The 23,468-nt window shown below is 41.3% G+C and overlaps 1 protein-coding gene across 2 annotated transcripts in view; it reads right to left on the reverse strand.

Annotated features, from left to right (window-relative positions):
- AK5 (adenylate kinase 5) overlaps positions 1–23,468 on the reverse strand; it is a 259,760-nt gene that overhangs the window by 74,833 nt on the left and 161,459 nt on the right. The gene's annotated exons all lie outside the window — the stretch shown is intronic.

The raw sequence follows: 23,468 nt of genomic DNA on the forward strand, positions 1-23,468 counted from the left end.
ATATTACTCATGCATATATGTTCATAATATACATACTCATCTATAATGATACTGTTCTTCTCCTTGCATTTTCACTTATCAGTGTATCCTGGAGAACTTTCCATATCAATACAGAATGTTCTCAGTTGTACAGTATTCTATCGTATGGAAGGTAACATAGTTGTTGTTTTTAACTAGTCCTTTATTGATGGACCATTGAGCTGTTTCCAATCTTGGGTTATTTTGGGAAAAGCATGGTGAATAAGCTCATATAAAGGTCATTTCATAAATTATCAGAGAAGGGGATGTGTGGTCAGACAGTAAATGTATCTATAACTGATAGATTTTGTCAAACTGCTCTCCATTACAGGTTGTGCCATTTTGCAGGGCCAGCCTGTGGCTCATGCTTCACTCCAGCCTCTTGCTTCTAATTTGCTTTGATGTAGGAGTCAGTTAAATGAGGTTGGCTGGTTGTATTAATGCCCCCTTAAGGTAAACTGCCATGAGAGTACTTGTTTGAAATCAGAGCCTTGCCATTCTTTTTTAGAACATATGCCTTCAGGGCAACTTTACTGCTTGTCTTCTTAGATTTCCCTGTGTATCTAGAGCTATTCCAGGTGAGAGAAGAGTTTTTAATGGAATGTTCATTCAGGAACACATTTGCATTCATTATCTTCCTTCCATGAACAGGAAAAATGTCAATTATTCCTCAGTAAGCCTATCCCTACTTCTCTTGTTGAAATCATTGCATTTTACAGCATTGCATTTTGGAGTTATTGGGCTCATCTAATCCAACCCTACCATCACCCTCTCCCATTTTACAGATGGGGAAATGGGTGGTCATTGAGGTCATTTGAGGAGCCCATGGCCATGTCATCATGTCCTTAGTGAAGTCAGGGTTAGGATGAGAACCACATCTCCTACCACACAGCATGGTTCCTGGAGATTTAATCCTAGGAGCTTAGCTACCACCATGGATCTGTTAGTGTCATGCCACTGCCTGGCTGGTGCACCCATCTCTCAGCTGTTGCTAAGGGCTCACAGAACACCTTCAACATGGGACAATTCTGGTATAAGTTGTGCCCTAGTGTTCCCCTTGAGATCAGACTGAAGCTGATAGCCACCTGGGGTCACATCCTTGCTCAGCTCCTGCCCCTGCCCTATCTTGCATCTCTCCCCCTGTCCTAAAAGCACTCCCTAATAGCACACTTGCAAAGAATTCCCATTTGAGGTTTTGCCTCTAGCGAAGCCCACCTGAGACAGGGACCTGTTTGAAGTTATGTTTGCCTAACAAGCATCTACACAGAAAGAAGTTCAGTAGCTTTTGTTGGAAAAGGATTGTTCCATGAGACTCTGCTTATTGCTTGTCACACAGCTATTGAACATATCCAGGTAGTGTTAGGGAGTCTTCTCCCTTAATTTTTAATATCACTGTTGAGTTATAAGACTTACACCCATCTTACAGGCTGAACTGCATCAGATTTTTCTCACACCTAGTTATCATGTTTTAGAAGAGCAATCAACGTTAATCTGAATTAGTAAAATAATGCACTGTGTTATAAAGGAGCCTATCTCACCTCTATGTGGCTTCTTGAGTCTGACTGGTTTTTATCCATAGCTTTTATTCATAGCCTTCTAGTATGTTTGCCCAACTGCTTCATATGAGCCCCAGCCTTACTTCCAATAAAGCCCTGATAGTGAAAAGGTTTTTGGAGCAGAGTGGTGCTAGGAATGGGGCCCACTTCATTCAATGACATGAAAGCCCAGGTAAATAGGATGTTTGACTGGGGGGTGTTATTTTCCATTGATGCTCAATAAACCTCATGATTCCTATGTGAATTTTTTTTGTAAATAAAATTAATCTGGCATCTTACACACACACACACACACACACACACACACACACACACACACACACTAACAACTAATGAAAGGCAAACACTTCTGGTTTTGTTTTGGTGAAAAAGATGCCATAAAGACCCCAGAAGCCCTAAGTCTCATCTCTTTCTTTTCAAGTGCTAAGTGTGTTCTGTATGAAAGGCATTAATTCAGAATGTCAATATATAAGAAGCAAAATGTCAGACAGGTTTGTTTCAGATACCTAATAATCTGTAGCTGCATCTGCAGTGAGGCATACTTTGAGAAAGTACAACCCATTCACTACCAACTTCCACCCTAGGCACCCATGGGTGCTTCTTGGTGTTACAGTCTTTCATTGTGTTGTGCTCCATCTAGTCAGCCTTCTGACACCTGTAAGCCTGAATTGTGAGGTTGAGCTTTGTGGGTATGATGAGGCATAGGTGCCTTTCCACAGTAATAAACTAGGTTTGGGGGGCATAAAGCAGAATACTAAATCTGAACAAACCGACAGAAACGGTACTAATATTGGCACAGATTTTATGTAAGTGCCAATTATGACTCACACATACGAAGCCAAGACATAGCCTGCAATGAGGTAATTAATGCTGGTGAAGATGGGCAAAGCTGCAGAGAAACCATTAACACACAGAAGCAAGTTCAGGTTGCCATATCTTCTTGTGCTATATTTACAATACAATGCTGGTAACTGAAGGGGAGAAATAAAAAAAAAAATCCTGTTGCAGTGACACAGCTAGAACCTCCAGACAGGACTTGTGGCTCTATGGGAAACTGGGTTTGGACTATGGATATGCTTTGGTCTCTATCTCTCATTCTCCAGTCAGGCCAGGGCCATAGGAGAGCAAAAGCGAATTGCATTCAACTTTATTTCCCGGGGTGGATGCGTCGGCAAGGAACTGCTTTTGCAAGGCTGGATTCTGGTATCATTTTTAGGAAGAGCAGCTAGTTGAGGTGCGTATATGTTTTCCTTTAGGATTGGAGCTCCTACTATCACCACCTTATGATATGGGTGTCTTGTCACTCTCAATTCCCTGAACTATTGAAATTTTGGGGGGAGAGATAAAAATAGAGCAACGTAGCCTCCCGGATGGGTTCACCAATCATAAGAAATTATGTTCTTCCACCTGCTTTCATTGCAGCCTGGTGTATGCTCCTGCCTGCAGGACCCGTTCTGTGTGACATTGTCACAAGCAGATCAGGTCCTAATATAAAGTGGACATTGAACTACTGCTATAATCTCACTGGATCCTTGCTGGGAACCTATGCGTGTGGAATGATGCTGCTGAACTTCTGTGTGTCACTGGATGGGGATGTGCCTGAGCATATCCACTGCTGCCCTCAGTGCCCTGATACCAGCCTATGTTTCTTTATCAGCAGTCTCTTACTGGTATCAGAGGTGAGGTCATGGAGTCAGATATTTACGCTGCTCCTCCTTATGTAGATAGTGTTGATGTTTAAAAATCCTTTTGGGACAGGGCATCTGGGTGGCTCAGTTGGTTAAGCATTGAACTTTGGCTCAGGTCATGATCTTGCTGTTTGTGGGTTCGAGGCCTGCGTCGGGCTCTGTGCTGACAGATTGGAACTTGGAGCCTGCTTCAGATTCGGTGTCTCCCTCTCTCTCTGCCCACCCTTCCTCTGCCTCATGCTCTGTCTCTCTCTCAAAAATAAATACACATTAAAAAAATTAAAAAGTTATTTGAAATTAATAAAAAAATACTTAAAATAAATAAATAAATAAATAAATAAATATCCCTTTGGGGACCACGAAACGAAAGCTCTCCTGGGAAGGAGGTAGTAGGACATTTTTGGGGTATCTTTCTAGTTCTTGTTTGTATTAAACTGTATGTGTATTTCATGGTATAAAAATGTATACAGCTTCAAATGGAATTATGACAAAGAGGTTTTATTTAACAACAGAATATCATAGCTAAGATGAATTTCTTGCCCTAAAATTCACCAAGAAAAGACTACTTTCTTTCTCTGACATTAAGCACAGAGATCAACTTCAAGATTCAAAACAATGGATTTCAAAGAGATTCTCTAGTTTCTGAAATGAATGTGAGGAGCAGTCTTTTATAATTTTTTCTGACCTCCCCGAATACTAAGCAGTTCTCCATGAATCATGGACCATGAAATGCTAGCATGAGGATTTTCCTAGGCTTCTATTTAAACTGATCTAAGGCCTCCCTCGCTGTTTCTCAGAAGCAACAACAGGAAGGTGGGGATGGGTTTGAGGCACAAAATGTTCTGTAGTTCTCAGAAGTGGTCATCTTCATTGAGAAGCAGAATCTTAACAGGAAGAAATAATAATTAAAAAAAAAACCCAACCCAAACAATACGAGGCTATTTCCCCATCTCATAACCTGAAAATGAAACTTTGTGAAGCTTTTTTGTTAAAAAACAAAAACAGCAAACACCTCGAGTAAACCACTAATTTTTTTTTAAGTTTATTTATTATTTTTGAGAGTGAGAGAGACAGAGACAGAGACAGAGACAGAGACAGAGACAGAGACAGAGTGTGAGCAGGGGAGGGGCAGAGAGCGAGGGAGACACAGAATCTGAAGCAGGATCCAGGCTCTGAGCTGTCAGCACAGAGCCTAGCGCAGGGCCTGAATCCATGAACTGTGTTATCATGACCTGAGCTGAAATTGGATGCCTAACTGACTGAGCCACCCAGGTGCCCCCTGAGCAAACAATTTTAAAAAACGGTTATTGGAACTGCTATTTGCTAGTGTTCAGAGTGTTTTTAACGTGCATGATATCATCCAATCCTCAGAAAGACACTAGGAGATGGGCAAGTTTGAGATCTCCTATTGTTCAGATGAGGAAACAGGCTCAGCAAGCTATGTGACTGTGCAGGGTGCCCCAGCTAGTGCGCTTGCCTGGTTCCCATGCCTGGGTCCTGATGCCTCTCCTGCAGCCCCTGATGGAGCATGACAACCCGTCTGTGTGTGATGTGGAGCACAGAGTGTAACGAGTAACTACACTACACCAGCGAAGCGAATGCTCATGGTGTCTTATGAATAGGAAGGAAGGTGGATTCCTTTGCTAAAAGAGGGAAGGAAGCCACATCATGCCAACCAAATGATGTGAAAGCGAAATTCTCAAGTTTACTGGTTAGCTGTGAATGTAGTTTTAAGATTCCTCGGATCTTCAGCAGGAGAGTATTGGAAAACAGAAACGTAACTGCATTTTATCAGCAGGAAGAAGGGAGACTGGTCCTTGAGAAGCACTTTGAGTGTTTACAGTTCTTTTCTAAAGCATGTTTTCATTTAAAGTAATGGGCAATTTGGAAAAAAAGTATGGGGAGTGGTGTGTAATTTAGTTACACCCAAGAATTTATTTTACGGCAAGTCTCATTTCTCTCTCACTGAAGTATACACAATTAGAGGCCTTCTTGCTGTGGTAGCACTTGTATAATTGAGTAAACAGGGATAAAAAAATATAGGGGATGCTAGGCTAACCTTTTCCTAGTCTTATTAAATTGCAGGTTCTCTACATGAACTACTTTAAATAGTGGTTTACAGATCTGGCTCTCTAGGAGGAATGTTTTTCTTCTTTTATATATAAATCAAAATGTTGCTGTCTCTAATAAAAATTTTATTTTATTTTAAAGGTTTTTTTAAAAATGTTTTTTATTTATTGAGAGAGAGAAAGAGAAAGAGCATGAGTCAGGGAGGGGCAGAGAGAGGGAGAAAGAGAATCCCAAGCAGGCTCCACTCTGTTAGCACAGAGCCTGACAAGGGGCTCGATCTTACAAACCATGAGATCATTACCTGAGCAGAAGTCAAGAATCGGACACTTAACCTACTGAGACACCCAGGCGCCCCTCTAATAAAACTTTTAAAGAAAATATTTTCCTGATGTTTTCCTACAACTTCCTGTTTTCACCCCACTGCTAGAAGACAATGTAAGACACACTTTAATCTTGTCTTCACAAGCCAAATGCAGCATGTGGTTAAGCAGGGCTTTGTCAGGCTGCTGCTGTAAAGGAAGGAGCAAAGTTTCCATTCTGATTTCCTCTCATTTAAAGTTAATGTTGGCCGGGGTCCTTGGGTGGCTCAGTTGGTTAAACGTCTGACTTCAGCTCAGGTCATGATCTCATGGTTTGTGAATTTAAGCCTAGCACTGGGCTCTGTACTGACAGTGCAGAGCCTGCTTGGGATTCTCTCTCTCCTTCTTGCTCTGCCCCTCTCCTATTTGTGCTCTCTCTCTCTCTCTCAAAATAAATAAATAAACTTAAAAAAAACCCTCTATATGTGTTCATGGGTTTTTCAGGGAGAAAAATATCACCCAGAGGAGTCACTCTTTGTCCCACCTTCTTTCTTTAAAAAGGAAGTAAGACTGGGGGGAGGCAGGTGGGGTAGAGTGAGCAAGTGAAGAGCTCAAAGGACCCTTTGATGACTCCTCCTCAATTCCTCTGAGTCCTTCCCTCATCATGGGTGTATCCCAATGCCTTTCTCTTCAGTCTGAAGCACTTCTTGGTTATCACTATGACAGATGCACCAAGCAGCTTCCCATGGACCACCCTTAAATGCAGAGTCCAGCTCTGACCTTGCCCCACATCTCTCACTTTCATTATTCCCCAACTTGATGTCTGCGTCCAACTCCTGGAGGTCCTAGAGGGTAAGGTTGAATGGGCAGTGAGACAGGGTTAGTTGGTGGTTGTGGGACATAGAGCAAAGGAGGAACTAACAATGACATCCAGGTTGGAGCTGTGAATCAAAGAGGAAGGTCAAAAGAGGTGTTCTTCCCACTAGAAACAACCTGTAGACCTGAGTTGAGGAGGAATGAGATCTTGCTGGAACCTTGATTTTAGCTGAGTGAAATCTATTTTGGATTTTTGACTTCCAGAACTGTAAGATAATACATTTGTGTTATTTTTATCCATGAAGTTTGTGGTAATTTGTTAGGGCAACAACAGGGAATTAACTCAAGCTCCTCCTATATGCTGGGAATGGGTCTAGATGCTGGAAAAGTAACAGTGAACAAACGGTTTTGACTCACTGAGTATATTAGGTATTTGAGCATGTGCTAAAACAAAGGGTTGTAAATGATTTTTATCCATGGGGGCTTTTGTTCAAACAGAATCTCATATGGAAGCCTAATATCTAAAAGAGAAGAATGGAACTACTATTGGTGGGAGTGGAGTAGGTGGTTCCAGAACACTGCCAGGACCACCCCCTCTGCCCCCCTCCCTGACCCCCATTGGCAGACCCTCTTAGATGCCTACCCAATAGCCCACTTTCTTGCAGGCAGAGCCACCTGCCTCGTCAGATGCCAAAGATGGCAGATCCTTGCTTTCCCATCCTCTGCATTATGGGCATAGGGTTTTGACCAAATCTGGGCCAGCAGGATGTGAAAAGCAAGTCTCTGGGCTTCAGAGGACAGAGTTCCTCCCTATTAAAAAGAAAGAGGGACAAACATGGGGAGGATCAGCTTCACTCATCCATTCTATTTTTGCGAATGATCATGTGAGGACCAGATGCTTGGAGCTGCCCTTGCTGCCTCGAGACCTTGAAGGGAGGCAATGCTCACAGACTGAAGGGGGCAACAGTCTGGGAAAGAGGGAAGCAGTCTGGCCCTGTGTGACTATCACAGGACCAGCCCTGGTCCATCTACCTTCAGACTGTGGTTAAGGGAGAAAACAACATTTTAAGTTGTTTAACCCAATTTTAGTTAGGTTACCAGCAGGTACAAGGAACCTCACTGAATCCTGTTGAACTTATCCACAACTGTAAAATCCTTTCTTGGGTAAAAAAAAAAAAGGCTCAAGTATATAGAATGTCACTTTTTGCCTATACATGAAGGCACTTACTAGTATTCCAATAAATGAGTTATTAAAGGTTAAGACTATTTGCAATCCAAACCTAAAATCAGCATATTTTTAGAGCTTTTGGAGGACTCCAATTCAGTATTCTAAAAATCTGGCTGCTATACAAGGTCCGGAAATGTTCGGTGCTAAAGACGACGTAAGACACACTTTGTTCCTGTCTTTGTATGCCAAATGCAGTGCAGTTGTCAAGCAGGGCTTAACACGTGCTAAAACTGGCAATCTTACAGTTTTCAGGAAGGATGCTTTCTTGCTGCTGTTCTTGTTCTTCATTATAAATTATGATCACTTAATCTTCATTAATGTTGATTTATTTTGTTGTGGGTTGTTTACTTAATGCTGGCCTGTGTGTTGATATTTATTTGCACTGACCATCTTTGGGGATAGACTGTAAGATGTGCAAGTCTGAGGGTTCACAGATGAGCCTCCAGATTACTCTACACAGTTACAGAACTTGAGTCTCTACACATCCCAACATGCTGATGCAATAAAAGTTGGTGCTGTCACAGTTGTTTTTTTTCAGGGAAAAGTGCGAACAGGTGAAGTAAGCAGGCAGTTGAGACAATTGAACAAAAAAGGCATTTCAGTGCATTCTAAACCCTGAAGTAGTATTTCTATCATTTTATTATATTGGCTATAATAATAATAACTACACTTATTGGGTATTATCTCATGTAATTTCTTCATTAGCGGCCTACTGAAGGAGGTGCTGTCATCCCCATTATACATATTTGAAGCTCTGTTTTAGGGATTGTGGAAATCTGCCTGTGTATTGGAGCTAAAAAAAATGTGTGAGCTGGGATTCGAATTCAGTTCTGTCTGAGCCCAAAACCTGAGCATCAACTTAAAAAAATACATAATTTACAAATGTGCCATTAATTAAGAAAATTCAAAATCATGAAAAGTTATGGGGATTGGATTATGTTTGTGTCCATGAGGTGCTTTTTCCCCTGCAAATGCAAAAGCTATTTTGGAATTACCACATATAGACTAAGATATTTGTCAAGTAATTATTTTGTATTGAGAATAATTTTTACCAATATATATTGATCCTAAAAACAGTTAAATTCAATTTCCAGTCCTGTGCCTCAAATATGTGTTGCCTTCTTTTTTCTTGTATGCAGTAGGTGCTCAAGAGTTGCTGGCAAAGGGGAAGCATCATTTGCTGAGCTCCTTACAGGCACTACAACTGATGCTTTCACAGAAATCTCATTATTCTTATGCAAATACCATGAGGTAGGCTTTACTATCCCCCAGTTGTAAGTAAGAAGATTAAGGGCTCTGAATTTGTAGTTTTACCTGCCATAACAAGTGGGAAAAGGCATACTGGTGGTTAGAAAAAAAGGTTTGATGTTTGTTCTTTCCTGTACCATTGCATCAAACAGTCTGTGACAGATTAATGGCAACTGTGGCCTCAAATTTTCACTCTTCTTTGCATGCATGCCTCTTACAAGGTCATTTTGTATACACCCTCATCAAGAAGGGAGTCTGTTCTCCCACTTTTGACCTGGGCCAGTTTTATGACTTGCTTCAGCCATCAGAATGAGGAAGAGAAGACAGTGTGCCAGTTCTCAGGCTATACTTCCAGAAGCTTGCATGCTTCCGTGTCCTCCTTGGTCCCCTGCCACTGCCATGAAGATAAGCCTGGGCCAGCCTGCTAAAGGATGAAAGGCCATGTGGAGCAGAGGTCCACTCATCCCGGCAGGGCCATCTTAGACTGACCAGGCTCTGGCTGACCTAGCAGCCAGGTCAAACCCAGCCAGAGTTCTATCAAAGAAACAGAACCAGAAAGATTTTAATCTATCTATGTATCTCCATCTCTATAAGAGATTTACTGCAGGGAATTGGCTTACACAAGTATGGGGGCTAGTTGGACAAGCCTGAAATCCATAGGGCAGGGTGGCAGGCTGGAAACTCTAGGGCACAAGGTGACACTGAGACCACACACAGGATTTCCTCTTCCTCAGGGAAACCTCAGTTTTGCTTCTAAGGCCTTTCTTTTTTTTTTAATTTTTATTTATTTATTTTTCAATATATGAAATTTATTGTCTAATTGGTTTCCATACAACACCCAGTGCTCATCCCAAAAGGTGCCCTCCTCAATACCCATCACCCACCCTTCCCTCCCTCCCACCCCCCATCAACCCTCAGTTTGTTCTCAGTTTTTAAGAGTCTCTTATGCTTTGGCTCTCTCCCACTCTAACCTCTTTTTTTATTTTTCCTTCCCCTCCCCCATGGGTTTCTGTTAAGTTTCTCAGGATCCACATAAGAGTGAAAACATATGGTATCTGTCTTTCTCTGTATGGCTTATGTCACTCAGCATCACACTCTCCAGTTCCATCCACGTTGCTACAAAGGGCCATATTTCGTTCTTTCTCATTGCCATGTAGTACTCCATTGTGTATATAAACCACAATTTCTTTATCCATTCATCAGTTGATGGACATTTAGGCTCTTTCCATAATTTGGCTATTGTTGAGAGTGCTGCTATAAACATTGGGGTACAAGTGCCCCTATGCATCAGTACTCCTGTATCCCTTGGGTAAATTCCTAGCAGTGCTATTGCTGGGTCATAGGGTAGGTCTATTTTTAATTTTCTGAGGAACCTCCACACTGTTTTGCAGAGCGGCTGCACCAGTTTGCATTCCCACCAACAGTGCAAGAGGGTTCCCGTTTCTCCACATCCTCGCCAGCATCTATAGTCTCCTGATTTGTTCATTTTGGCCACTCTGACTGGTGTGAGGTGATATCTGAGTGTGGTTTTGATTTGTATTTCCCTGATGAGGAGCGACGTTGAGCATCTTTTCATGTGCCTGTTGGCCATCCGGATGTCTTCTTTAGAGAAGTGTCTATTCATGTTTTCTGCCCATTTCTTCACTGGGTTATTTGTTTTTCGGGTGTGGAGTTTGGTGAGCTCTTTATAGATTTTGGATACTAGCCCTTTGTCCGATATGTTATTTGCAAATATCTTTTCCCATTCCGTTGGTTGACTTTTAGTTTTGTTGGTTGTTTCCTTTGCTGTGCAGAAGCTTTTAATCTTCATAAGGTCCCAGTAATTCATTTTTGCTTTTAATTCCCTTGCCTTTGGGGATGTGTCGAGTAAGAGATTGCTACGGCTGAGGTCAGAGAGGATTTTTCCTGCTTTCTCCTCTAGGGTTTTGATGGTTTCCTGTCTCACATTCAGGTCCTTTATCCATTTTGAGTTTATTTTTGTGAATGGTGTGAGAAAGTGGTCTAGTTTCAACCTTCTGCATGTTGCTGTCCAGTTCTCCCAGCACCATTTGTTAAAGAGACTGTCTTTTTTCCATTGGATATTCTTTCCTGCTTTGTCAAAGATTAGTTGGCCATACGTTTGTGGGTCTAGTTCTGGGGTTTCTATTCTATGCCATTGGTCTATGTGTCTGTTTTTATGCCAATACCATGCTGTCTTGATGATGACAGCTTTGTAGTAGAGGCTAAAGTCTGGGATTGTGATGCCTCCTGCTTTGGTCTTCATCTTCAAAATTACTTTGGCTATTCGGGGCCTTTTGTGGTTCCATATGAATTTTAGAATTGCTTGTTCTAGCTTCGAGAAGAATGCTGGTGCAATTTTGATTGGGATTGCATTGAATGTGTAGATAGCTTTGGGTAGTATTGGCATTTTGACAACATTTATTCTTCCAATCCATGAGCAGGGAATGTCTTTCCATTTCTTTATATCTTCTTCAATTACCTTCATAAGCTTTCTATAGTTTTCAGCATACAGATCTTTTACATCTTTGGTTAGATTTATTCCTAGGTATTTTATGCTTCTTGGTGCAATTGTGAATGGGATCAGTTTCTTTATTTGTCTTTCTGTTGCTTCATTGTTAGTGTATAAGAATGCAACTGATTTCTGTACATTGATTTTGTATCCTGCAACTTTGCTGAATTCATGTATCAGTTCTAGCAGACTTTTGGTGGAGTCTATCGGATTTTCCATGTATAATATCATGTCATCTGCAAAAAGCGAAAGCTTGACTTCATCTTTGCCAATTTGGATGCCTTTGATTTTCTTTTGTTGTCTGATTGCTGATGCTAGCACTTCCAACACTATGTTAAACAACAGCGGTGAGAGTGGGCATCCCTGTCGTGTTCCTGATCTCAGGGAAAAAAAGCTCTCAGTTTTTCCCCGTTGAGGATGATGTTAGCTGTGGGCTTTTCATAAATGCCTTTTATGATGTTTAAGTATGTTCCTTATATCCCGACTTTCTCAAGGGTTTTTATTAAGAAAGGTGCTGAATTTTGTCAAAGGCCTTTTCTGCATTGATTGACAGGATCATATGGTTCTTATCTTTTCTTTTATTAATGTGATGTATCACGTTGATTGATTTGCGAACGTTGAGCCAGCCCTGCATCCCAGGAATGAATCCCACTTGATCATGGTGAATAATTCTTTTTATATGCTGTTGAATATGATTTGCTAGTATCTTATTGAGAATTTTTGCATCCATATTAGTCAGGGATTCTAAGGCCTTTCAACTGATTGGATGAGACCCATCCAAATTATCAAGGCTAATCTCACTGTTGGTAGGAATATCAATTGTTGCAACCACTGTAGAAAACAGCACAGAGGTTCCTCAAAAAAATTAAAAATAGAACTGCTATTTTGATCCAGTGATCCAGCGATTCCACTTAGGGGTATTTGTACAAAGTGAAAGAAATCACTGTCTCACAAAGATACCGATACTCCCACATTCACTAAAGTATATTTGTAATAGCCAAGATGTAGAAAAACCTAAGTGTCCACTGACAGACTGATAAAGAAAATGTCACACACACACACACACACACTGGAATATTATTTATCCATAAAAAGAAGGACATCCTGCCATTTGCAGCACCATGGATGGACCTTGAGGACTTTATGTTAAGTGAAATAAGTGAGATGGAGAAAGATGAATACTGTATGATATCACTTACATGTGGAATCTAAACTAAAAAAACCCCAACCTCATAGATAAAGAGAACACATTGGTGGTTGACAAAGGTAGGGGGTGGCAGTTGGGCAAGATGGATGAAGGTGGTCAAAGGAACAAACTTCCAGTTCTAAGATAAATAAATCCTAAGGAGGTAATGGTGACTACAGCATGGTGACTATAGTCAACAATACCTTTGAAGATACTAATGGGAGTAGATCTTAAAAGTTATCACATACACACAAAATTTGTAACTGTGTGTGGTGATGGATGTTAACTAGGCTTATTGTGGTAAACATTTTGCAATGATTTTATCTATATCTATATCTATATCTATATCTATATCTATATCTATATCTATATCTATATCTATATATATATATCTCAAATTGTTTTTTTGTACACCTAAAATGAATACAATGTTACATGTCAATTATACCTCAATTTATAACAAGATAATCTCCTTTACATAAGGGCAACTGACTGTACATGTTAACCCCATCTACAAAATATCTTCACAGCAACATCTAGATTGCTGTTTGATTAAGTCACTGGGACTCATAGCCTAGCCAAGCTGACACATAAGAGGGCCATTACACTGTGGATGTGTGAGTGAGCCCAGCTTCCATCAGTGGACCTGGTTAGCCAGCCCCAGTGCCATAAGAGAAATAAATGGATGTGGTTTGAAGCCACTAAGTTCTAGCAGTTGCACAGCAATGATTAACTGATAGGTAGCACCTCTTATTTGGAAACAATATTTGAAAATTATTTCCCCTGATGAGTTTGCCCTTTTACTTTTGGCTGTCCGCTATAACGTTGCCAAGACAATGCAGAAGACAGCTAATGGGTTGTTTCCTAAAGTGACCTAGCTGTACCCTCCTGTAGTATGTTGTACTCAAAGGCCAGCCTTTTTATCTTCTCTTTGTTTTAAAAATCTTAGTACAAAGTTCCACAGGAGGTGAAAGAGAAATATTTTACTATCTTTTGAAGAACTTTTGGCAAAGAGTATCTGGGGAATATTCAAAAGCCATGATGACATCATATTGGAAAAGCACACATTCAACCCACTACCAAAACACAAACAGACGCAGGAACCAAGGAAACCAACCTGCTCTTTTCTACTTCTCAAAGTCTCTCACACAGAATGCCATACAGAAAAAAGAAACAACTGCCAAAAGCAGAAATAAAAGCAGCCCAGGAAAGACGAACCTATAAGATTAACACTTAAAAGCTGGGTCAATCAAAATGGAGGGCTGGACTCCTGGTGCTGAGAGAAGGCAGCCCTTTCCTTGTGGCTGGAAGCTGGAGGTGGCTTGCCTGTGAGGCACAGCTTCCATGTACATTTCTGCAGTTGTGCACTGTGCAAACCATCTTGTCTGGGGAGATAAGTGGGAACTGAATCCACTCACCAACCTGTGCATCCCCAAGGACATGTGTGGTAGAGGAGGTTCTTTTTCTAACTTGAACAAATGGCACTACATGGGCTAGTAGTGGCCTGCCTTAAGGTGAGGTTTGATCATTTTTTTACATGTTTATCTATTTTTGGTGGGGGGGTGCGTGCAGAGGGGCAGAGAGAGAGAGGAGAGAGAGAATCCCAAGTAGGCTCCACGCTGTTAGTGCAGAGCCTGATGTGGGGCTTGATCCGACAAACCCTGAGATCTTGACCTGAGCCAAAATCAAGAGTCAGATGCCTAACCCACTGAGCCACCCAGGTGCCCCTGATCATTCTTCCCCACTATTAAATATCCAGAATAGAAAAAAAGAGAGTTATGGTGAAAAAAGCAAATGAGAGTTTTACAGTTCTTGCAAATGCCATTTTCCTGGTATCAGTCAGATCTCCCTCTCCCCCTGCCCAAGCTACCCCTATAATTAAACATACACTCTGCTTATAAGTCCGGGGCTTGCTATACCAACTTGGCCTTGGCCTGGTCCTCTAGCCCCACTTTGGCACAATCCTAGCACTTAGGCCCCTCCTCTCTGCTCCTTCCCTGATTCATAACACAGGAACCACCACTCCTTTCCTACTTCACAGTGCTACTGTTTTGAGGATTGGATGAGGTCTAAAGAGAAAGGGCAGAGTATAAACACAGGGTGTGCTGTTTATGAAACCACTTTACCTTGGGAGAGGGTCAGGGTGTCTCTTTAAACACATTTTATGAGCTCAGAGTGGCCTCCTTCCCCTGAAGTTGCAAGACACAAAACTTTAAAGGACAATGGGAGTGTTCTAAAGTCTTGAATAAATCCTTCTCTTCAATGCCTCTTCATGTCTCTTCTACATATGTAATAAAATTAAAGAATTACACGTGCTCCCTGAGCTCATGAGCTTTGTGTCTATTTGGGGAGACTGATATTAATTAGATAATCATATAAGTAAATGCATATTAAATATGGGTGTATACAAAATACGGGATTCTAGGAAAATTAAACTCTGATGTGGATTATGTTGGGGAATAGGCTCCAAGTTTGCCAAGGCAGGAAGGGAGGGAAGGGGAGACGGGAAGAGATAAGCCTATCTCAGGAAGAGCCCTCAGCTGATGCAAAGGCCCAAAAGAGGAGGAGTCTACACCCAAGCCAGCTAAAGGCAGGCCAGTGAGGCTGGCAAAGACAGCCAGGGGGATAGTGCACTGAGGCACCTTGCAAGGAACCAGGGAGCCCCAGTGAGAATTTGGGTTTTGTCCCAAGAGCAATGGGAAGAAAGGCATTGAGGACTATAAGCTGGCAAGTGACAAGATCAGCTCAGTGTTTTTGTAAACAACACTCTGTCCAAAGTGGGAAGAACAATGGCTACCCCAGACGTTGGTGGCTAAGAGAAAATACGACCACTGGAAGTATTTCATCAGCAGTAAATTGGCGTACAAGTGTAAGGTGCTATTATTACATCCTTTGTTTCTTAGTACATCAAGGCAGGGGTAACTTTTCATGTCTTCAGAAAAGTCACATCTCTTATTTAAGATTATAAGATAAATTTGGGGTCAAATCTGGTGCCAGAACCCACCCACTATTCCCACCTACTCTTCTAATAGAGGCTCCGCTCTATCACCTTCAAAACAGAAATGGATCCAAATGGCCTTTGGTGGAAGCTGGATGTGAGCAAATGTTACCCCAGAACATTCGGAGGTGAAATCTGAGGCTTGTGTGTTGCTAACCACAGATGACAGCAAGCCTGGCATTTAGCTTGGCATGGATGTGCTGGTGGAAAGGCAAAGCAAAAAAAAAATGCAGTCTTAGGAAAGCCTTGGGGAAAATAACTCACCAAACATATTACTTTCCTTCTTTTCCTTTTTTTTTTAAAGAATGTTAAGCTCAAGAGCAACTACAGTACATTTGTTTTTTCATTTTTTTTTTCACTTAATTGAGCAGTTGCCACAGCAACTCCAGAACAGACTACTCATTGCCTTCAATGAATTGCAGATACACATTTTTCATGATGCAACTGAAAGTTGCAGCGAGCTTTTCAAAAAGGTAATTTAGAGAGGTTGCTTTTTTTTTTCTGGCCTGCTATCAGTATTCTCTCTCCACAGGACCTGGGAGTGGCAGTACTTTGCTTTCATGAATGAGAAAAATATGTCACGGGGAGAGTGGGTTTAGAAATGTCATCAGAATTCAGACTTGCCAGCCAGTCAACATTCAAACAGCACAGTGTGGGAGAGAGGCACCGTGAGGAGCAGGGAAGCAAAGGGAAGAGGGGGCTCCCTCTTTCCAGAAGCACACTGCAAAATGAGCACCTCTGCTTCTTGGCGAAGAGCTCCCAGGCTCAGCCTTCAGAATCGAGTCTTGGAATTGGATGAAAAGTCCTGCAGGTCCACCCTCCCTTGACCTCCTAAATCTCATTCCCTCTGCTTCTGCTCTGACCCCAACCTTTGTCATCTCTTTTTGCCTGAATTACTAAAATATCCTTCTAAGTAGCCTCTCTGCAAGCAGTCTCTCCACTTAGTCCACATTTCCGCTCAGTCCATAGAATACTTCTCAAATGCAGATCTGATGGTGTCTTCCTCTTCCAAGGATGACAAGAAATTTCCACCTCTTCAGCACTGGAAAAGCTCTTCCTGACCAAGGCCAGTCTGCCCCTCCAAGCTCATTAGTGTACTGTCTGTTCCCATGAGCCCCCTAGGCTGTCCTTTTATGTGCACTACCTTTTCTAGCCTCTATATTCACCCTATAGTTTTTCCTTAGAATGACCTGCTTAGCTACCCACAACTCCTCTTAATAAAAGAACCACTTTAAGACTGAACTCAAGAGCCACTCTCTTTCTTCCCCCTGGATCTCTGTGACAGTGCACACCACATTATACTCTGTCCTGTGTTAGAGTTGGCTATGGTTTTTATTCATCTTTTCATCTTCCACAGTGCTTTTAACATGGAAGACAGAGCAGGTGGCTCACTCCTCACTAACCCAGAACACTTCTATAATTTCTCAGCATAGTAAACATCTATTGGACTCCCTACCCAGAACCCATCCTGCCCTTAAAATGTACCCTAACCAAAGGTGATTGGATCAGGAGTGCACCTACACTAAGCTTGGACAATTAACATCCTTTCCTGGGAATTTACACTGAGGGATATTGGTCTTTCTATTGGCTGGGCCAGTTGGTAAGCTCTTTACCACCATGTAAATGAGACTAGTAGAAGATGTATAGAGGGGTACAGATAGATACAAAATGAAGGGGAATTCTTAATGGCCTTTCAGCACCTAGTTCTGCATTGTTCCTAATGGTCAGGTACATTCTTCCTCAAATTTGTGAGAGGTTCCCAAAGTTTCATAATATATTTCCCCCTTTTTTTGGAGCTAGCTTAAACAGGTTTCTGTGACGCACAACCTCAAGAATCCTAACTAAGATACTCACATAGTGAGGGTATGTTTTTGTAACATGCTTGTCTTTCCCAAGAGACTGAGATCCTTGAAGGTGAGCACTAAGTAAATCTTAACTAAGTTTTGTAACCCCAGAATATGGCATTGTGCCCAACATTTAGTAAACAGATGTTCAATATGTAGTTGTTGAATTGACATATTGATATTTTCTAGACTCAGATGAGATGATGGATAAAACCCCCAAAGTGCTAAATCAATGTGAGCCTCATTTATTATTATTGCACTCATTGTGTTGAGCTCTGTTCCCTTACTCTCCAGAGGAGAAAGGAGACTATTTGGGGACTTCTCAATTGTTTAGAAGTCAGACAGAAAGAAGAGGTGCTAATTCTTGGGCCCCCCTCAAACATCAGGAGTAAAGAAGTTTTCTCCCTCTAATATTCTATAAGTTGTTTGAAATGCTTCACTAATTCACACCCAAGAAATCTGTATTTACCATAATCCCATTAGGATCTGAAGTCTTTGCATGCCATAAAAAAGAAAAAAAAAGGATTTGATGCTAAATGGCAAATAAGACAGCAGGGATATAATTAACTAGTCTATAGAATAAATTGTAAGATAACCCTAGGCACTGTAGAGGTTCTAGTTTGCTCAGAATTAATACAAATTACTTTTCTCCATTAAAATTGAGTTCAAGTTATCAATAATAATCTCCCTAGCCTATTTGAGGAATATTTTCAACAAACCCAGTTTTATTATTTTAAGGCATAGAGAAAAATGTCACTGTATTTATTGAATATGATTCTGAAATTGAGACTAACCAAACCTACTGATTTCCCAAATTATTGTGCTTTCTTCTACTTTTATGCAGCTATTTAAAAATGGTGAGGGAGCACGTTTATTAATATTGAAAAAAGTTCACAACATATTATTATGTTAATAGATAGGTAACTAAATAGTGGATATACTGGCAATCCTTGTTTTTATAAAAAATATATACGTATACACAAAAAAAATCATAATAAAAATTCAAGTGTTAACTTGTTAAATAACTTACATTTGGATGCATGGTTACAGGGCCTTTTCCTTTTAACTATATTTATTTTATAACTTCTATGAAATAAACCTGTATTGCTCAAGTAAAAAAAATTTTTTTTGAGAGAGTGAGAGTGAGACAGCGTGTGCCAGTGTGCGCAAACTGGGGAGAGACAGAGGAAGAGAGAGAATCTTAAGCAGGCTCCATGCCCAGCACAGAGCCCAAAACAGCTCAATATCATGATGGTGAGATCATGACTTGAGCCAAATTCAAGGGTTAGATGCTTAACCGACTGAGGCACCCAGGTGCCCCTTGAGCAAAAAGTTTTTAAGCAGAAAATTCAGGACTCATGTATAACTCATCCATTCATTTGTCCATCTGTCTGTCTGTCCATCTATCCATCCATCCAACCATCCAATCATCTATCTATCCATCCATCCATCTTGTTATTCAACAAATATTTGTTAAGCACCTACAATGGGTCAGACCAAGGCAACGAAAGGATTCCTTGGCCTGCTCATTTTCTTGTACAAGAGCTGTAATGGTAAATAAAGTTTATGATGTGGATAATACAGACCATCTGCTCTCTTGTCCTTATGAATAGCATAAAAGCTTGTGGGCCTGGGAAAGACAGAAAATATTCTTAGAAAGTGGAGAGTCAGGAATGCTTTTCTAAAGTCTACTGTTTGTCCTCCTACAAAGAAAACTTTCTATTCTTCACATAATGTTTCTACAACATTTTGATGGCTTCTCTGGATCATTTTAAACTAAGCTGAAATGTAGAGCAATTTTAAGATGGGTAATTTAACTTCCAAACAACAATGGATATTTTTTTTCTTTCTTTTTTACTGGGGCCAATGTATGTGAGCAAACAAGTTCTAATCTTAATCTGAGTTTGGCAACAAATCCCTGGTGAAAGGAGGGAGTGGGTCTATATAAATATCCGTTTTTTCCTTGTGTACATTTCCTGTGATATTTATGATTATTTTAAATGCTTCTCATTGGATTCCTCTTTTGCAATGAAGCTGGCAGGGACGTAATCTCTTATCTACACCATTGCTTATTTTGTGTGTACAGTGACCCACTGTATAAGGTCTTTTCCCCCCATTCTATAAGGTCTTAATCAGTTTATCAGCATTTATTGGACACAGTCACTATATTTGAAAATGTTCTTCATTTTTGTTTTGATGACTCTTTTAGTAATGAAATTTGTATTGCTGGGCAAGGTCTAGAACTGTGTCATATTTCTGGGATATGAGATGTACCTTAAGCCTAAACCGTAAGATTCAGAGCCTTCACAGGTATCTCTGAATGTCAGCATTTCCTCTTGGTACTTGCACTGTACCAGATAAAAGATTACAAGTTCTGTTTCTTTACAAGAAATTTATTTTAATGATTCAGAGGTCACAGATATTTAATCAACTATTTCCTAGTTCAAGAAACTCAAGATAAATTTCTTTCTCCAACTGCTTGTATTGGTAATAATAATAATGATGATGGCCACCACTTACTGAGGGCCTACTATATGCCAAACACTGTGCTAGTTTGTGAGGATACAGAGGTGAACAAGACAATGCTCAATAGGTATTAATTAAAAAAAATTTTTTTTAACGTTTATTCATTTTTGAGAGACAGAGACAGAATATGAGAAGGGAAAGGGCAGAGGGAGGGAGACAGAATCTGAAGTAGGCTCCAGCTCTGAGCTGTCAGCACAGAGCCCGACACGGGGCTCAAACCCACAGACTGCGAGATCATGACCTGAGCCGAAGTCAGATGGTCAACCGACAGAGCCACCCAGGCGTCCCTCGATAGGTATTAATTAAATCTGTGGTTGTGATCTCTGGACCAGAAGCATCAGCATCACTGGGAACTTGTAAGAAATCCAGATTCTCAGACTTTTCCTTAGACCTACTAAATCAGAAACTGTAGGAGTGGGGCACAGGAATTGTGTTTTAACTGTTACTCCAGATGACTCTCATGCTTCTTAAAGTTTGAGAGCCACTGGGTCAAATGAATGAATGGAGACAGTTTTGATGTCTGTCTTTGCGGCTCTTCTAGGCTACTGGGGTGGTGCTGGGGTACACAGAAGTCAAAAGGTAATGGCAAACTCCCAAACTTGCCATGATGGGGGATACTTGGAGAACTTTCACAGGCTAGAGAAGCAAGCAGAAGCCTAAGCTTTTATGAACTTGTAATCCCTGAAAGGAGTTTGAAATTAATCTTGAGAAGAGTGAGTAGCATGAAGGGGTTTTTAAGGAGAGTGATAAAATTAGATCTGTTCTAATAAGATTACTTGGGTTCTTTGGAGAAAGGGAAGTTGGACATCCAAGTGACTGAGCCACCCAGGAACCCCTCACTCTTAATAGAAATAGATGGCTATGGATCTCAAACCTTAGGAGGAAACTGTTAAAGATGAAAGAAAGAGGTACAAACAAAGAAATACATCCAGAGGAAATAAAAATGTAAGAAATGAAGAAAATTTAAAAACCAATCTAAATGTTACAGAAATGTATGAGATGATATTACAAACATAAAATTAAAAACATTATGATGTGATAAAGGAAAGAGGAGAAGAAAAAAGCCTTTGAAGATTAGAAATATGGTAGCTGAAATCAATCAGTAGAACAGTTGGAAGGTGAAATTAAGGAATTTCCCAGAAAGCAGAACAGAGTAGAAAAGCTAAGCAGCAGAGAATGGGAGGAACGAATAAGATCAATTAGGAAGTCTAATAGCTGGATCTAAAAAGCAGGAACAGAAATAGCAGAGGGTAGAGAATGAGCAAGGAAAAAAATTACTAGAAAATGTCCCAGGATTGAAGAGCCCGAGTCTCCATATCGAAAGGTCACACCAAATGCCCAGCCCAGTGTATGAAACAAATCCACACCAAGGCACATCACAGTGAAACCTCAGAAAACCAGGCATAAATAAAGGATCTTTAGGAATTTTCAGGGAGGTGGGGGTTGGGGGAAGACACATATCACAATAACAGTATGGCACTCAGAATAACACCAGATTGCAACATGGCAAGGAGGAAGACAATAGCACAGTGTCTTCCATGTTGTGAGGAAAACTGGTTTCTGCTCTCAGATAAATAGTGGGATGACCTATCAGAAAATGATGAAGAAAGAATAAACTTGTTCAGTAATGAAGGCTTAAAAAAATTGACCTTCTACCGATTATTTTTTAGGCAGCTATGCCAGGAAGTGCTCTAGAAAAATAAAGGAATATATAGAGACAAAGACCTCAGACACTGGAAAGAGGGAGTTTATTGGCCTTTAGAAAATGCTGCCCAGGGCAGGTGGAAAACCAGGATTTGGCCTCATTGATGCCCTGCATACCACTCTCCCCCATTCCCTGTGGTTCTTTGGGACTAGGGTGGCCAACTGTCCATCCCTGTTTGCCCAGAACCAAGGGGCTTCCCAGCATGTGGGTCTTTTGGCTTTAAAATCAGAACAGTTCCAGGCAAGCTGGGGAGAGCTGGTCATCTGACTTGGAACTGTAGCCACTGCCTGTTCTTCCATGTGTATGTCTTTGAGTATGTTTTCTTTTTCTCTTTCTTTCCTTTTAAAATTTTTTAATGTTTGCTTGTTTATTTAATTATTTATTTAATTTATTTTAAAAATTTTTAATGTTTATTTATTTTGAGACAGAGAGAGATAGAGCGTGAATAGGGGAGAGGCAGAGAGAGAGGGAGACACAGAATCTGAAACAGGCTCCAGGCTCTGAGCTGTCAGCATAGAGTGCGACGCGGGGCTCGAACTCACGGACCGTGAGATCATGACTTGAGCCGAAGTCGGACGCTTAACCGACTGAGCCACCCAGGCGCCCCAATGTTTATTTATTTTTGAGAGAGAGAGAGAAGAGAGAGAAGAAGCAGGGGAGGGGTTAGAGAAGAAGACACAGAATCCGAAGCAGGCTCCAGGCTCTGAGCTGCCTGCACAGACCCCCATGTGGGGCTCGAACTCATGAGTCGTGAGATCATGACCTGAGCCGAAGTCTGACACTTAACTGACTGAGCCACCCAGATGCCCTGAGTGTGTTCTCTCTTTCTGACACACACTCTCCCTGTTCCATCAACTTCTCCCCACCCTCTAAGCACCAGCACATTGGAGACAGAGAAATGTGCCTATGTTGAGGTGGCTCTCTTCTCTGGCACAAGAACAGTTTTTAAATCTCTTGAGGAGTCTCTATCTGAACAGATGCCAAATGAGACCTCTCTCTGCTCAGAGGGGGTTGTTGCAGTTGGGGTGGGGTTATGTCCCATTTTCCTGCCTGTTCTCTAAAAACCGTTAAATCTCACACTTACTGCCTCAATCCCTGAGGAATTATTTGCTGTGTTGGGGTCCTCCCTGGGCGGTTTTCTCCACCAGACAAGCGTGCCACTGTGGGCAAAGGCTGAGCTGAATCACTGCCTGGAACTGGCAAAACCCCAGGCACCTCAGTTACACTTATTCTGACTTGGGGTCACCTTCATGAATTGGCACATTCTTCACATTTAAACTAATCTGAAAAGATCCTATTTTCTTACATCTTGGAAACCACTGCTGCTGGTGCTTTTGATCTGCTCCATTAGTTTTGTACACTTGACCCCTTCAGCCATCAGCCTTCTTAGCAAGGGGCAGTGGCTCTCACACCAGCGCACATTAGACTCACTCTGAGAGTCTTTAAAACATAGTTTTGCAGGCTTCTTTCCCAGGCCAATTAAATCAGAGTCTTTGGGGGGTGGGGCTGGTTTACCAACTCACCAAGTTCTAATGGGCAGCTGGGGCAAGGACTACCAGTCCTCCTTCAGCAACAAGACACTAGATGTTTTATCTTGGCCAAGTCACGTAACACTCAGTCTCAGTTTCCCCATCTATGAAATGGGCTTAATAATGGTAGCCAGATAGGGCTCCAGGCTAGGTAAAGTATTAACTTAATGCCTGACTCATACTGAGTCCTCAGCAAGAAGGAGCTGATCATCATTGCTTTGGCTGTGGAAAAGGCTTTCTACCATAGA

The sequence above is a fragment of the Panthera onca genome, chromosome C1, assembly GCF_046562875.1.
Source record: "Panthera onca isolate mPanOnc1 chromosome C1, mPanOnc1 haplotype 2, whole genome shotgun sequence".
NCBI classification, from domain to species: domain Eukaryota; kingdom Metazoa; phylum Chordata; class Mammalia; order Carnivora; family Felidae; genus Panthera; species Panthera onca.